General features: G+C 32.5%; 1 long non-coding RNA gene across 1 annotated transcript; it reads left to right on the top strand.

Annotated features, from left to right (window-relative positions):
- Window positions 1-3344: 3344 nt before the first annotated feature.
- Window positions 3345-4127, top strand: LOC139429424 (uncharacterized). The gene is made up of 2 exons (XR_011640071.1): window positions 3345-3998; window positions 4058-4127. It is a non-coding gene; the product is annotated as an uncharacterized lncRNA (long non-coding RNA).
- Window positions 4128-14927: the final 10800 nt, after the last annotated feature.

Here is a 14927-nt window from a genome sequence, read left to right as displayed (position 1 = left end):
TGTTGGTGAAGTATAATCCTGTTCCCCTCATGTCTTTTTCTATGTCTTCAGTTTCAATTCCTCTTAAAACGACATTAAGCTCATTTTTCTTTGGGAAATGATAGTAATGAAATTTCAATGATTAATTTTATTTCCTAACTTACTTGCGTGGAACATCCTATATCACAATTTCTAATTATTCAGACTTTTTCTTTAAAAATGTATTTATCTTACATCAACAAATCATTCCATTTACGATAAACTGCTTTAAAAACACAAAATCATTGCTAAAAATAAATTGTCGAAATCAAATATGAGAAATCTTTTAATATAATTACAAAAATAAATCATAAAAAACCTTATGTTATTTTTGTTTAATCTCCTTCAATCCCATTTTTGAAAGAGACATTAAAATCAGCGGTTTAGCTATTAACAAACTGAAATTATCTTGTTTTACATTTCGAAGAGACCCAGTTACGCAAACAAAGACAAGTTATTAATGTTAAATGAAACGACAAACGACGTACCGGTTAATAATTAAAATAAAGTATCATGCGAACCGCAGTTCTAATTAAAATTTAAATGCATCGAGTGATCGGAACAATATAACAATGTAATCCCATTGTACCTACTTTCCTCTACCTTTGACATTGTTTACTTTATGCATAAAGTACGATGATAAAATAGTTTGTTGTTGGGAGGGATCGTGAAATACAATATAAAGAGAACGAAAGAGGTGAAGTTATATAAGATATATAACGAGACGTCTTTTATTTATTAATGGTAGAATGTATTAAACTTTCGCGATTGAATAATTCCGCTCGGTGCGTTTGAATAGGGAATCAGGGTACAATTGGGAATTGTAAAACTTATCTCTACATCACGAATGGTAAATGCGTCGTTGGGTTACTGGAAATCATTTTTTTTCGAATTGTTGAAGGTATTTTGAAAAAATGTTGGACATTGTATGTTAATTTGGGATATTATCATAATTATACGGTTATTAAATTAAATTACTGGATTTAACGAGAAAAATAAAAGCTGTTGGTTAATCTTTCTATTTTCTTTTAATAATCATTTTCTTTTTTTAAGATATTTTGCATTTCTATTTCTCTTTTTTTCTTGACGGATTTCCTTAAAATTCAATTACTTATTCTTTATTTAATAACTTATTACGTATTTTATTTGATAATGAATATTTTTTCCGTCTAATTTCATATTCATTTCTTATACTTGTTCTTCAGTATGATATATGCTGGACTACTAAAGTGATCTTTTTCATAGTGAAGAATTTATTATTCGATTCTGTTACTTCCTTTCGCCCTTGCAAAGAAGAATTTATTCAAGTGAAGTAGGTCACCTGGCATTATTTTCGTAAAATTTTACTAGAAAATGTAATGCTATACGCAATTAAGTGCCTTGTCCAGTTCATAACAACCTATTTAAGCCTGACCGTTATGGACTAAAACATCCTCCATTATCTAACAGTGCTGTTAAAATACATCTTCCATGCTGATAAATCTATGTTGGTTACGCGAAAAGGTTAATCCAAGTAAAGACACACGATAGACAACACGAGTATTTTAAACATAGTTGAAAGTATAGATTTCAGCCATTTCGGGGAAACTCAACTCATTTCATATCATATCATTCAACACAAAATTCGAGAGCTTTGGAGGGTTTTTGCATTATTTATGCAATATTGCCGATGTTACTTGCGGGCGTAGCGCTGGAATCGATACCATATAAATAAAAAGCTGAATAGTTTTCAAAGGGGTTAAAAGAGTTGGGATGTCAGACATAAAAAATTAAATCTTAATTGCACAGGTTTGTGCCGATATGATGCCGATTCTAAAGAAATTATGTCTAGCTAAACCTCGAATTGAGTACTAAACATTCCTACAGGGCGCTTCTATTCGAGCTTGGTAACTAGATAAGAGTCACAATACAAATGTAAGACGTAAATAGTATTTGACATTAATTAACAAATATCACGAAAGTTATCCATATTCACCAAAATAGTTAATTGAATTAAAATTTCTCTTAATATACTTTTTGATGTTGTTTTATTTTAATTGTCCTAATCGATTTCGACCACTTGGTCGTCCTCAGAAGACGTCTACATAACGTACAATTAAATTAAAATTAAATAGAATACAATAATACAAATAAACTTACGTCAGAAACGGTACACATAAATTAAAAAATTCTCCAACATGAATATTTTTTAGGTATTATCTGTATTTTCACGTGTTAGTTGGTTTCTGTTATTTATTGTATATTCTGGTTTGAATTTAATGTCATTTTTAAGGAAATTAACCAACCTTTTAGACAAATTGTAAGTGCTGGAATTAACGCTGCTGATTATAGGTCGAATCGGTTGGCCTTCTTTATGCAATTCCAATAAACTGTATAGTTGGTTGGTTATATGTATAGTAAGGTTGGATAATTTCCTTAAAATGACATTAAATTCAAACCAGAATATACAATAAATAACTGAAACCAACTAATTTCGCTACTTAAGGACATAAAAATGGAAGACAACTACAAAATAATTTCATTTGACATCTCTAACCTGTATACAAATGTACCTGTTTTGGAGACCACTGAAATAATTAAAGAAATCATTCAAGACTCATTAAATGATGATGAAGACATTAAAAATACACAATTATTGTTTAAACAATGTGTTAAACAGAATTTCTGTCAATTCAATAATACCATTTATGGTTTTGAAGATGGATTACCAATGGGTTCTCCTTTGAGTGGAATTCTGAGTGACACCTTTCTAAATAAGATCGACACTGAAAAAATAATGAGCGACCGCAATCCTTTCCAAAAATACATAAAACTATGGCGAAGATATGTTGATGACATTTTGGTAATAATAGAAGACGAAAAACATATAAATGACCTACATAATTACATCAACAAATTACATAAAAATCTTAACTTCACCATAGAAATAGAAGAAAATAGCTCTATAAATTTCCTTGATCTCACCATACATAAAAACAATAAAAATTTGGAATTTTCAATATATCGCAAACCAACTCAGACTGATTGCATTATACCTTATAACTCATACCACAATGAATCGCAGAAATATGCTGCCTTTAGAGCGTACATTTGGAGAGCATTAAACTCAAGCCTAAAAGCAACAGAAACAGAAAAAGAACTTCTAATCATACAGCAGATCGCAATGAAAAATGATTTTCCGCAACATAGAATACATAAACTGATAAACAAAATACAACACAAAACCAATTTATATAATATCACTACTCTAACCAATGACAAAAAAGTGAACGATACAACATATAGATCAATATCATTTCCTGGAAAAATTTAAACAATACGATATATGTTTATCTTTTAAAACAAAAAATACTCTAAGAAATATTCTAATAAATAACAAAGACCAAACAAATCATTTGCAGAAAAGCGGTATATATCAGTTAGATTGTAACACTTGCGGAGTAATCTATATAGGAGAGACAGGAAGAGATCTTAGTCAACGGATTCGAGAACACAAAACAAAAGAGAACTCAAATTTTGGAAGACACCTAATGTTCCAAAACCATGATTTCGACGAAGACAAAAATAGTAAAATTTTACACCGACTAGATAAGGGAAATTTTATGGAGATTATGGAATTATATGAAATAAATAAGTTCATACATAAACACCCAAACAAAACGATCTTAAACGACCAAATAACACCTCAATATACACCCCTATATCTATGTTTAAAGGACCCTTATCTTACAAACGAGAAATTCAAAAACTAAAATCGATGATAGTTGAGTTCGTTTGTGTGAAATGTGATTTTTTACATTGAATTAATATTGTATTATTATCAAGGTCAACCTCTCAAAGTTCTGTTTATCAACTTTAACATAACCTCGCTATAACTCCAACCCTCCAACCGCGCTGTGTTATAACACGTGAAAATACAGATAATACCTAAAAAATATTCATGTTGGAGAATTTTTTAATTTATGTGTACCGTTTCTGACGTAAGTTTATTTGTATTATTGTATTCTATTTAATTTTAATTTAATTGTACGTTATGTAGACGTCTTCTGAGGACGACCAAGTGGTCGAAATCGATTAGGACAATTAAAATAAAACAACATCAAAAAGTATATTAAGAGAAATTTTAATTCAATTAATTAACAAAGGTCTTCTAAATCCTCACAATACTCAATGTTAGGATGACATAAGCGACGTAAAATCTCTCTTATCGCAATAAAGCTGGTTTAAACGAGATCTAATATTAAGATATTTATTAAATTAACTGCCAGATTTGGTGATATCCAACCTATATCGTTTTCCCCCAATCACCTTGAACCTGTTCCACCTCTACATAATCATAAATCGGACACATATTGCTTTAATAGAAATACCTAACGAATTAGGATTCTTGGAATGTTACATTTTTTTATTTGAAGAAAAGAAGCTTATACAGAATCATCTAAACAAGATTTAGCCCTTTATTCGCAACAATTCAGTAATTGTAGTAGTTGAAATACTTAATGAAATAAAAATTGTCTTGACTGCCCTCCTTAATATTTTGAGGATGAAAAATTGCCTTCACATTTCATAGATCAACTTGAAAAACTGTTGAGTTCCGGAAGATAACCCATTAACAATTTTCCTCATTCCCAGTAAGACCACCAACCCGCAGTGCACCGAATAAGAAAACCACTATGGATGCTTTTGAAATGGTAAGAAATACAGAATTACTTAACTGAAACCAAGTGTCATATTAAAACGATCTGAAAGAGACGCCGATGCTGCAGTCCTCGTCTTCCAAAGTTTCCTCCGCCATCTTTATTCCGTGGAGCTGTCTTCCAGCCCCTAAATCCAATCTTTGCCGCGTCTTTTGTTATCCCGTCCTCTCACCTGAGTTTAGTCTTTGATTCCGCCTTTGTTGTTTCACCTTGCCTTATGGTTTGTCTTAGATACAGGATCATGTACCAGATACATGATCCTGTTCCTGTTCATTCCACATGGCCCACTTATTACAATCTCATGACCTTAATTCTAGTCATGACACATAGTTCCACATAGTTTATGTTTTCCTAACAGATAATTCAAAGTTGTAACTGCGTCACTGAAAATCGTGCGAAGGATTTTGTAGTACTTTGTTGCCCAACGCGATTCCATCTTCTCAGTTCTATGCTACAAAAGTCATGAATGATATACATCGATTTTTATTTGTTCTTAATTTACTTATAGGACCTTGCTGTTGGATGAGTCTATCAGTATAAGCTGTATAAGTTCTTATCATCTGCGACAGAGTTCTGGCAACGATGTCAACGTCGTGATTGGTCACTTTTGTCGATTTAAGCGAGCGAAATTATTTTGCTTGATAAAACATATAATTAACTTACGTGCAACTTTCAGGCAATGGTTTTTGATATAATTACTCAAAATTAAACAATACCAGTTTTCAAAGTGTAACATACAACTGAAAATAGAAAAAAAACGCTTTTTATTTTTTAATTATTGTCGATGTCACTATTATAAAATTTACTTTCACTACTATCATTTAAGCTACATTTAATCATTTTTTTCTGATGGCAAAGTGCTACTTTTCTTATTTTGTAATGGTCGCAAACTACTGATTAGTGGATCGGATGATACGAGTAGCAGGTGCATCGTACCTTTGAGTGTTTGCTGCCGAGTGAATTTTCGCGAAAAGAATTGTCTATATTGTTTTGAATCTATATTTCGTGATTCTTGTACCTCTTCGGACATTTGTCCAATAGGTAAAACCGATTTTTTAATTAGATCTGCCCCATGAAGTAATATTTTATGTAAACTTTGTGACACATAATACCAAGGATACAAATTAACATAGATCCTTGCAGTATCTATACAAGAAAATGAGGCAAGACAACATTTGTTCCCGGTAATTCTTTTCGTAGTGGAAGGTTTAAACTTCCATTTAACAGTGCTGCTCCAAAAACACTTTCCCTAAATATAACGCCACCATGATTGGAACCATAAGCACCAATGTCCACCATTGAAAACTTATAATTTTTCATCTACACATGCCATTAAAACAACGCTAAATGATTGTTTATAATTATAAAACAAACTTCCACTTTTTTGGCGCTTGGATGTGAATGTGCTTGCCATCCACCGCACCACAAGAATTTGGTAATAGCCATTTATTAAAAAAATCTGTTGCAATTGCAGTAAAAGTTTCCTTGGTGGGCTCTAATAATATCAAAGGCTGTAATACTTTATAAATTGCTTCTTTAGTTTCTTTAATGATGCAGTGTACGGTAGTCTTCCCAATTTTAAAGTTCCATGCCACTTCTTGCTGTGAACAATCCTCTGATAAGTAACTAAAAAATATTTATCACTTACTGCAAAGTAATCACTAATCGATGTGCAGGTATTATATTAGATAGAGGGTTTTTGTGTGGTGTTTTTTTAATCAATGAGGCTACTAATCCAAGCAAGGACTTAAATTGTTGTATATTCATCCTGGTCTATTTAACAAATTGTTCATCATCTTCTTCTTTGTTTAACATATCCCTAATGAGAGTGGCATAATTTCCCTCACTATCCCAATTTCTATTCATAGGTCTCCTCCCAAAACTTCGCTTTTATCTGTGCTTCTTTTCTTTCAGTTTAGCATAGCGGCAGCGGATAAACAAATACCAACAGCAATTACTTTTTTCTTATCCATAATCTTGTAAAAGCAATTTATCTAGCACTCAATAACAGAACAAACTAGTAATATTTTGTTTTTTAATATGGAGACACTGTAATGTTAAATTAAATAATTGTCTGTATAAATTAATTTTTTTCTTAAAGCTAAATAAAATTCTTAAATTTAAACTTTTGAATTTAAATTTACAATTAAATTCTGTATAAACTCACCTTAAGATTTGAACAGTTCGCTATTTACTTCGGAACCACAGGAAATGGCAATTAAAATGGTACTTATTTGTTTTATAAAATTTTCATCACTCCTGTGATTTCAGAAGCTAATTCAGGACTTTTGAAAAAACGTCTGGCTGTATTGCCGTCATTAGTTATCCCAAAACCTGGTTTAGGCATACCAACCAGAAGCTCCATCTTGCGACGAAACGTTTCTTGTATTTCTTTCTTCCTTGTTTCTACTTTTTCCTTATCTTCCTTCCTGACTTGCCATTTATTTACATATCTCTAATGTCTATGCGATATGTAAAATGCACTCAAACGCTTTCCACGCATGGAGGCTTGAAATTCCATATTCCAACTTATCTTCTTTTATCACTCTTTTTAATACGACATCTAGTTATTCATTTGCTTCGGAGAAGCTCCACAAAGATGACAGTTTTGACCGGTCGTATCAGACAACCAGCTACAAATTTTACCATCAATCATGGTTAAAAAAAATAAGGAATAATACGAAATCAGATTTGCTTGGAAGCAGTTCATCTATTTGTTTTTTAATGTTTTCAATTTCATCAATTATTTTTACTGGTCGACAGTGTTGACGAAGTAGATTTATTTTGCCAAATAACAAATTCCTGTTTATCTTCAAATACAGCTATGATTCGTAATGGCACTATAGAAATTGAAAACAAAAATGAGTTATCATTTTCTTCTGTCTCGTGTAAGGAAACATTCTTTTATGTAGTATATTGGAGTATACTATAGGTATGTATATGCTGCGTTTAACAAAGTAATAACTCCATAATGTTCACACTTCAACGGGTACCCCTTTTTCTGTAGGATGTATTTGCTCGTATATTCCTCGTATACGACATATATTCTTCTACGTTTTGGAGATATTCCCGATTTTTCAGTTTTTAACGATAGATACTTATTTCGCAGCGCCGGCCACCTTCCCCTCGCATTTTACAAGGCTTGGGACTGGCAGAAATATTACTGGCATGCTTAAAAAGTGGCCAACAAAACACAACAAGACCACTGGAAACAAAACACAAATAAAAAAACACTATTGCATCAAATGTTCAAAATGTTGTCCGTTTTGTTCACTACATAATAGAAATCGTTTTTGTAAGGAGTTTTGCACATTTCTGAGAATTTCTGGTGTGATTTCTTGAAAAGCTCTTTCAATGCGTTGACGCATATCGTCAGGAGTAGTTGGTGATGTCTCATAAACCTTGCTTTTAATGAAACCCCATAAAAAGAAATCGCAAGTGGTAAGATCTGGCGATCTCGGAGGCCATCTAACAGCGGTCCGGAAAGGACACATCCAAATACCGACGTACTTGGGCGGTATTGTGCGGTGGAGCATCATCGTGTTGGAACCACATCCACTGACGAATAGCTAGTGGAATATTTTCCAACAGAACGCCCAAACTATTTTCTAAAAATTCTAAATAAATCCTACCCGTCAAATGTTGATTATGAAAGAAAGGGCCTATGATATGCGTTCCAATGACACCTGCCCAACGTTCACTGACCATCTGTACTGGCTATGCGTTGCAAGGAATCGATGGGGATTTGTTGTATTATAATAATGACAATTGTGACGATTCACAAACCCATTTTTGTGAAAGGTAGCTTCATCCGAAAACATCACCTGTCCGAAAAAATTCGCATCAAGATTAGTTCTTTCAATTGCCCACTGACAGATTATGTTTTCTTAAAATCCTGTGTACCGAAGATTTACTGATGTTTGTCCTCCTACTTATTTCACGCACACTAGATTCTGCATTTTCTTGCACAGCTAACAACACGTGCAACTGGTTTTCATCCGTAAGTACGGAGTTATTACGGTTGCGCTTAGTACGTTTTACGGATCCAGTATTTGTAAATCTTTCCAGTTTCTTTCCAGATATTGTTGTGCGTAAAGTCTTGACGCTAACAAAGCGTTCTTGTTACATTCGCCGAGAACGAAAACCATATCGACTAATTCTTTCCGCGTATGTGACATTTTTAATTATTATGTTAACAAATAATACTTTGAAAACCAGTTCTAATGCGTAGAACACTAATGACAGTTCTAATGCGTGGAACAGTAATGACAGTTTACCTAGTTTGTTTTCCAAGCCTACTTCAATTTTTAATAGTATTGCAAAGCGTCGACCACCTTCCATTTTACCAGTCCTAAGCCTACTTCGCAATACATATCTATCGTAAAAAACTGAAAAATCGGGAATATCTTCAAAACCGTTGAAGATAGACACCATGATACCTGTATAAAACTGAAAGGAAATTAAATTTTACATCCAGTTATGCAAAAATTGGTATATTGTTCCATTTAAAAAAAATAAGTTATCCATGATTAAAAAGTTCGAAAATTACAGATCCCTACTTAAGAATTCCGTAATATAAATGCATAATTTTCTATTAGCAAACGTGTGTTCTTTTATTGTTAATCCAAAACAGAAAACCAAATCTTTCTAGCTTTCACACTTTCGGCAATATTGCCAAATTTATAAGACGCTGCAAATGTCATTTTTTTCGAAAATCGTCATATAATTCAAAAACGATACCAGTTAGACTTAAGGTATCCTTAACAAAGTACCATTGAAATTTCACAAAGAATCCAAAAATGCAATAATATACAGGCTGTTCCATTTAAAATAACAAAGTTGATATCCATTTCCGATAGAAGCGGAAGTCCGCCATTACTGAAACTAATTTTAAAATATGTACAATATGATTCGATTCAACTTTTATCTGGAACATTTTTTGAAAAACTCAATCATAATTCGGCTATGGACCGAGGCAACTTAGGTGGGACACCCTGTATATTACGTATTGTACATATTATTATGTAATCGTCATACATTCTTTGTCCCTGTCTCATTTTTTGGTTTCTTGCAGTGCGCAGTTATCGATATTGTGGTATTTTTGCCGTATCATAATCTCTTGTTCTTTGTTAAATGTTTTTATGTTACAAGTAACAAATTACAGAACATCATTATTTCTCCAATTGTCAACTTTTTTTCTAGATGGGTCGTCGTTTTTGAATCAGTCCTGATCCGAACCAAATTTGTAAGTCTGTAAGTTATAATTACTTTTTTGGTAGGCTGCTAATTCTTCCAGCCACCCTTTTCTTCTTTTTCCGTGCTTGGAAGCGGCATCATGATTGTTTAACTTCTCAATCCAATAAACGGTCATGCAGGCGCAGTTATTATTCTTTTCATTTGCTCAAAAGTACTGTCAACAAACATAAAACTACATCCAGGTTCTGGAAAACGAAATACTATATTAGAAAACGTCGTTGATTTTCCATCAAACAACCTGCCAAGTATAGATCTTGAGATTGATTCGATTCAAGTCCATGAAAATGATTGAGTAAATACTTTTTTAATTGGTTTTTAACTGACATAAAACAGTGATATTTACATTTGCAATTTTTTATGGTCGTGCGAGTGGGGACATGTTATTTACTTATTGATTTCTATGCTTTCCCTTCGTTTCACACCTTAACTTTGTCCTTAAATATTTCTTTTCCAGTCAGTACTTTCTATCTTCTTATTTTTTCGTAATTCTTTTTTCACTTTTGTTGTCAATTTTTATACCTTAGAAGTTATCTTAGCAGTCTTAGATGTTAAACATTATGTTTCCTAATGAATTTTAGATGAAAGATTAATTGAATTAATGAAGTTATAATTAAACAATTTTGAAAGGAATTTATCAATAATTAAGTATTATCTAATGTGTTGTTTCTCCTTCAATTCGTTGTTAAAATCCGACTTACCGTAACAAATTCAAAATCTTAATCCATCTAGATAACATTTACGCAAACAATATACTACGAGTCAATTGAAAATTGAGTAAACATTATTACAACGGATGACTTCTGAACTTTTAAATAATATCTAAAAGCTATGAGTATAACAGTTAATAAACGCTCACTTTATCCATACTTCATTAGTATCACATTCAGAAATTTCAACAATACAACGTACTAAATAGAAATTAGCATACATAATCAATAAAAAATGCAAGTAAAGATTTAACTAAATCAAAAAAAGAAATAAAGGCGTAATAATAATAAAAAATAATTTTCTTTTTTTAGAATCAATAAAAGAATCTAATTTAGATCGATAAAGAACGAAGGCGATGCCGATCAATAAACCGTTAACCGATTTATGTACAAAGTTTTCTGTTGTAGGGTTTGAATAGTAGCAAAAGGTAAGTTGCCGGCGTCTTCGTCGACGTAATCCTTCGCGTTGATTAATCGGGCCACGGGTTGTGTCATCCTTTCGCAGTTAATCCTTTTTGCCAACGTCGCGACCGACGGGTTCTTCTAATGGCGAATCGAATGAGCACGACAAGAATGGAACGGTAATTGCTGGTCGCTTTGTCGAACGAACGCCATTAATAACGGTAACAATCTTCTTCGTCGCTTCTGGAACTTCGCGATCTCTTGTGCAACGATTAATAGGAGGATTGACATAAAAATAATATTTGCGGATTGTTATATGTTATATTACATATAAGAAATTAAGAGAAAAATTTTGAAAATTAGTTAAAAATGCAGAAAATGAAAATATAGGTAAGAAAAAATTTTAGAGTTTGTATTCCTGCTGAGAAGGACAAAATTATGAAGCAAAATGGTGAAAGACGTTTGCAGAAGTAGCAAAGGCCATATAATACATTGAATGAAAGCACTTGTATAGTCTAAACTCATTATTAGACGTGCATCAAGACTGATTTTGAAGTAGATGTCTACGTCGTTTACCGCAGCGCATTCCATGTTACAAATGACGAATATGGACAGTAATGTTATGTTCTGTATGTACAAAATCTCATCGGTAAAATGAATAAGCACAATTTCATCATTTGGAGTATAAAAAATTCTATGAACTAAAATAGAACAAGCGAAACCAAACATATTTCGAAGTTTGGAGTATTCGATCTATATTTTTTTTTAAATCAAACTGTAAAGGGAGGCTCTTATCTATCCTCTATCCTCGGTATCATATCATCCACTGGCTACTTGGAATGTTGAAAGACCGTGTAGATGCTACAAGACTTACTAGAATTTTTTATTAACCCAAATAATTTAACATAAAAGATTATTAATTTTATTAAAATTAAAACTTTATTAAAAATCGGTTAACTTTGTTACCCTATTCATAAGTTGTTACTGGCAACACTCGGGACTCGGAGAATATTACAAAAAAGCTTGTACAACAAAAGTTGCACTTCTTTCACTTTTGCGCAAATTTCGAGAAAAGAACGAATATGTGAAAATTTGATGAATTCGTAGTTCTACAAGTTGTTAATATTATCACTCGGGATTCGGAGCAAATTACAAAAACTTTTAGAACAAAAGTTGTTAAAAATTTTATTCTTAACCATATTGGTTTCTTTCACTTTCGCTTTCACATCCGTAAATATCAAGACAAATACGAAAATGTAAAAATGTGATAAATTTCGTTGATTTACTAGTCGTTAATGATAACACTCTGGGTTTCGAGAATATTATAAAAAAAATTTTAGGACAAAAGTTGTAACAAATTTTATTCTTAACAATATTGCTCTCTTGCACTTTTGCTCTCAGATGCATATATATTGAGAAAAATACGAAAATATCAAAATTTGATGAATTTCGTTGTTTTACTAGCTATTAATGGCAAAACTCTGGGTTCGAAGGATATTAGAAAAAAATTTAGAACAAAAGTTGTAGCAAATTTTATTTTTAACAATATTGCTCTCTTGCACTTTTGCTCTCAGATGCATAGATATTGAGAAAAATACGAAAATATCAAAATTTGATGAATTTCGTTGTTTTACTAGCTATGAATGGTAACACTCGGGGTTCGGAGCGTATTAAAAAAAAATTTTAGGACAAAAGTTATAGCAAATTTTATTCTTAACAATATTGCTTTCATGCACTCTTACGCTGAGATGCATAGATATTGAGAAAAATACGAAAATGTCAAAATTTGATGAATTTCGTTGTTTTACTAGCTATTAATGGCAAAACTCTGGGTTCGAAGGATATTAGAAAAAAATTTAGAACAAAAGTTGTAGCAAATTTTATTTTTAACAATATTGCTTTCATGCACTTTTGCTCTCAGATGCATAGATATTGGAAAAAATCCGAAAATATCAAAATTTGATGAATTTCGTTGTTTTACTAGCTATTAATGGTAACACTCGGGGTTCGGAGCGTATTAAAAAAAAATTTAGAACAAAAGTTGTAGCAAATTTTATTCTTAACAATATTGCTCTTTTGCACTTTTGCTCTTAGATGCATAGATATTGAGAAAAACATGAAAATATCAAAATTTTATGAATTTCGTTGTTTTAATAGCTATTAATGGCAGTGATGGGCGTGGGGTAAATACCCGACGGGTAGGTATTTCTAAAATGGGTATTTATCCGGGTATTTACCCCGGCCTAGGGTAAATACCCAAACAATGGGTACAAAAGTGATACCAGTCAAAGTATATCAGATTCCAAAAAAATGAAGAGGAAGATGATAAGAACGTTGAAAACGAGGAATTGTCAATAATCAAAGACGTATTATCATTAAACGAATCTGTCGTATTTTAGATTAGATCAAGTTATTATGATTATTATCATCAAGCAGTTCTCTGCGTCCATTGTTGGACATAGACCTCCCCTATTCTGTCCCGTTCGATTCTATTCTGTGCTGTCTGAATCCAATTGTTGGTCATACTTTTCACGTCTACTTCGTCTGTTCGCTCGCGGTGTCCACTCAAGTAACCGTTTTGTCCACTGCTCATTCTTGATTCGCTCGACATGACCCGCCAAGTTCCACTTAAGCTTTGCCACAATGTTGACCACCAGTTCATTTACGCCTATTCTTCTTCATAGGTCTTCATTTCGTATGTAGTACCTCAGAGTTAGACCCAGGATCGACTTCTCCATCTATCTTTGCATTACTTGGACCCTCTTGGCAGTGGCTACAATTAATGTTAAAGTTTCGGAGTCTTATGTCATAACCGGAAACACTCATTGATTGAAAGCCTTTCTTGGCCTTTTGGGTTGGCCTCACGAGTGTGATCCTTCTGTTTAGTTCGCTTGTTTGATTACCTCTCAATACACGAACCTCATAGCCAAGATATACATAGCTGTCAACCTTCTCAATCTCATTATCCCCAATTTCGATGTTATAGCTGGGAACAAGATTTATCATAAATTTTGATTTCTCCTCGTTGATATTTAGACCGACTCTTGCACACAACTCCTTTAAGTCGTTCAGCATTAGTTTAATCTCTCCAAGGCCATCCGATATAAGAACTATATCGTCCGCATAGCGCAAATTACTTAAGCATTTGCAATCAATGTTTAGGCCTTTTTGGGTCCAATCTAGTTGTCTAAATGCACTCTGAGGACTGTGATGAACAATTTGGGTTCAACAGTGTATCGCCTTATTTTACTCATAATCAGTACTTTACTACTTTTACCCTCTTCAGTACTTTCATGCAATTTTACCGTCATTGTAGCATTTTTGGGGATGTTATAAATAAGTTTGGTATATCGATAATCGACTCTGCATTCTTGAAGTGCTTGCAAAACTGCCATCAACTCAATTTAAATTAAATTTTATAAATACCTCTAAATACCCTCGGGTATATATCCAGGAAATTTACCCTTGAAAATAAATACCCGGCTATTTAACAACACTGATTAATGGTAACACTCGGGGTTCGAAGAATATTACAAGAAACTTTTCGAACAAAAGTTGTAGCAAATTTTATTCTTAACAATATTGCACTTTTGCTCTCAGATGCATAGATATTGAGAAAAATACGAAAATGTCAAAATTTCATGAAACTAGTAAAACAACAAATGTTTTACTAGTTTTTAATAGAACTAGAACAAAAGTACAAAAGAATAAAAAATTTAGAACAAAAGTTGTAGCAAATATTAATCTTAACAATATTGCTTTCTTTTACTTTTGCTCTCAGATGCGTAAATATTGAAAAAAAGCACGAAAATTTGATGAATTCGTAGTCTTACAAGTTGTTAATGGT

This window comes from Onthophagus taurus, chromosome 3 (assembly GCF_036711975.1).
Source record: "Onthophagus taurus isolate NC chromosome 3, IU_Otau_3.0, whole genome shotgun sequence".
NCBI lineage: Eukaryota > Metazoa > Arthropoda > Insecta > Coleoptera > Scarabaeidae > Onthophagus > Onthophagus taurus.
Note: the sequence above shows the minus strand (reverse complement) of the source record. Positions and strands in the feature narration are given on the sequence as shown.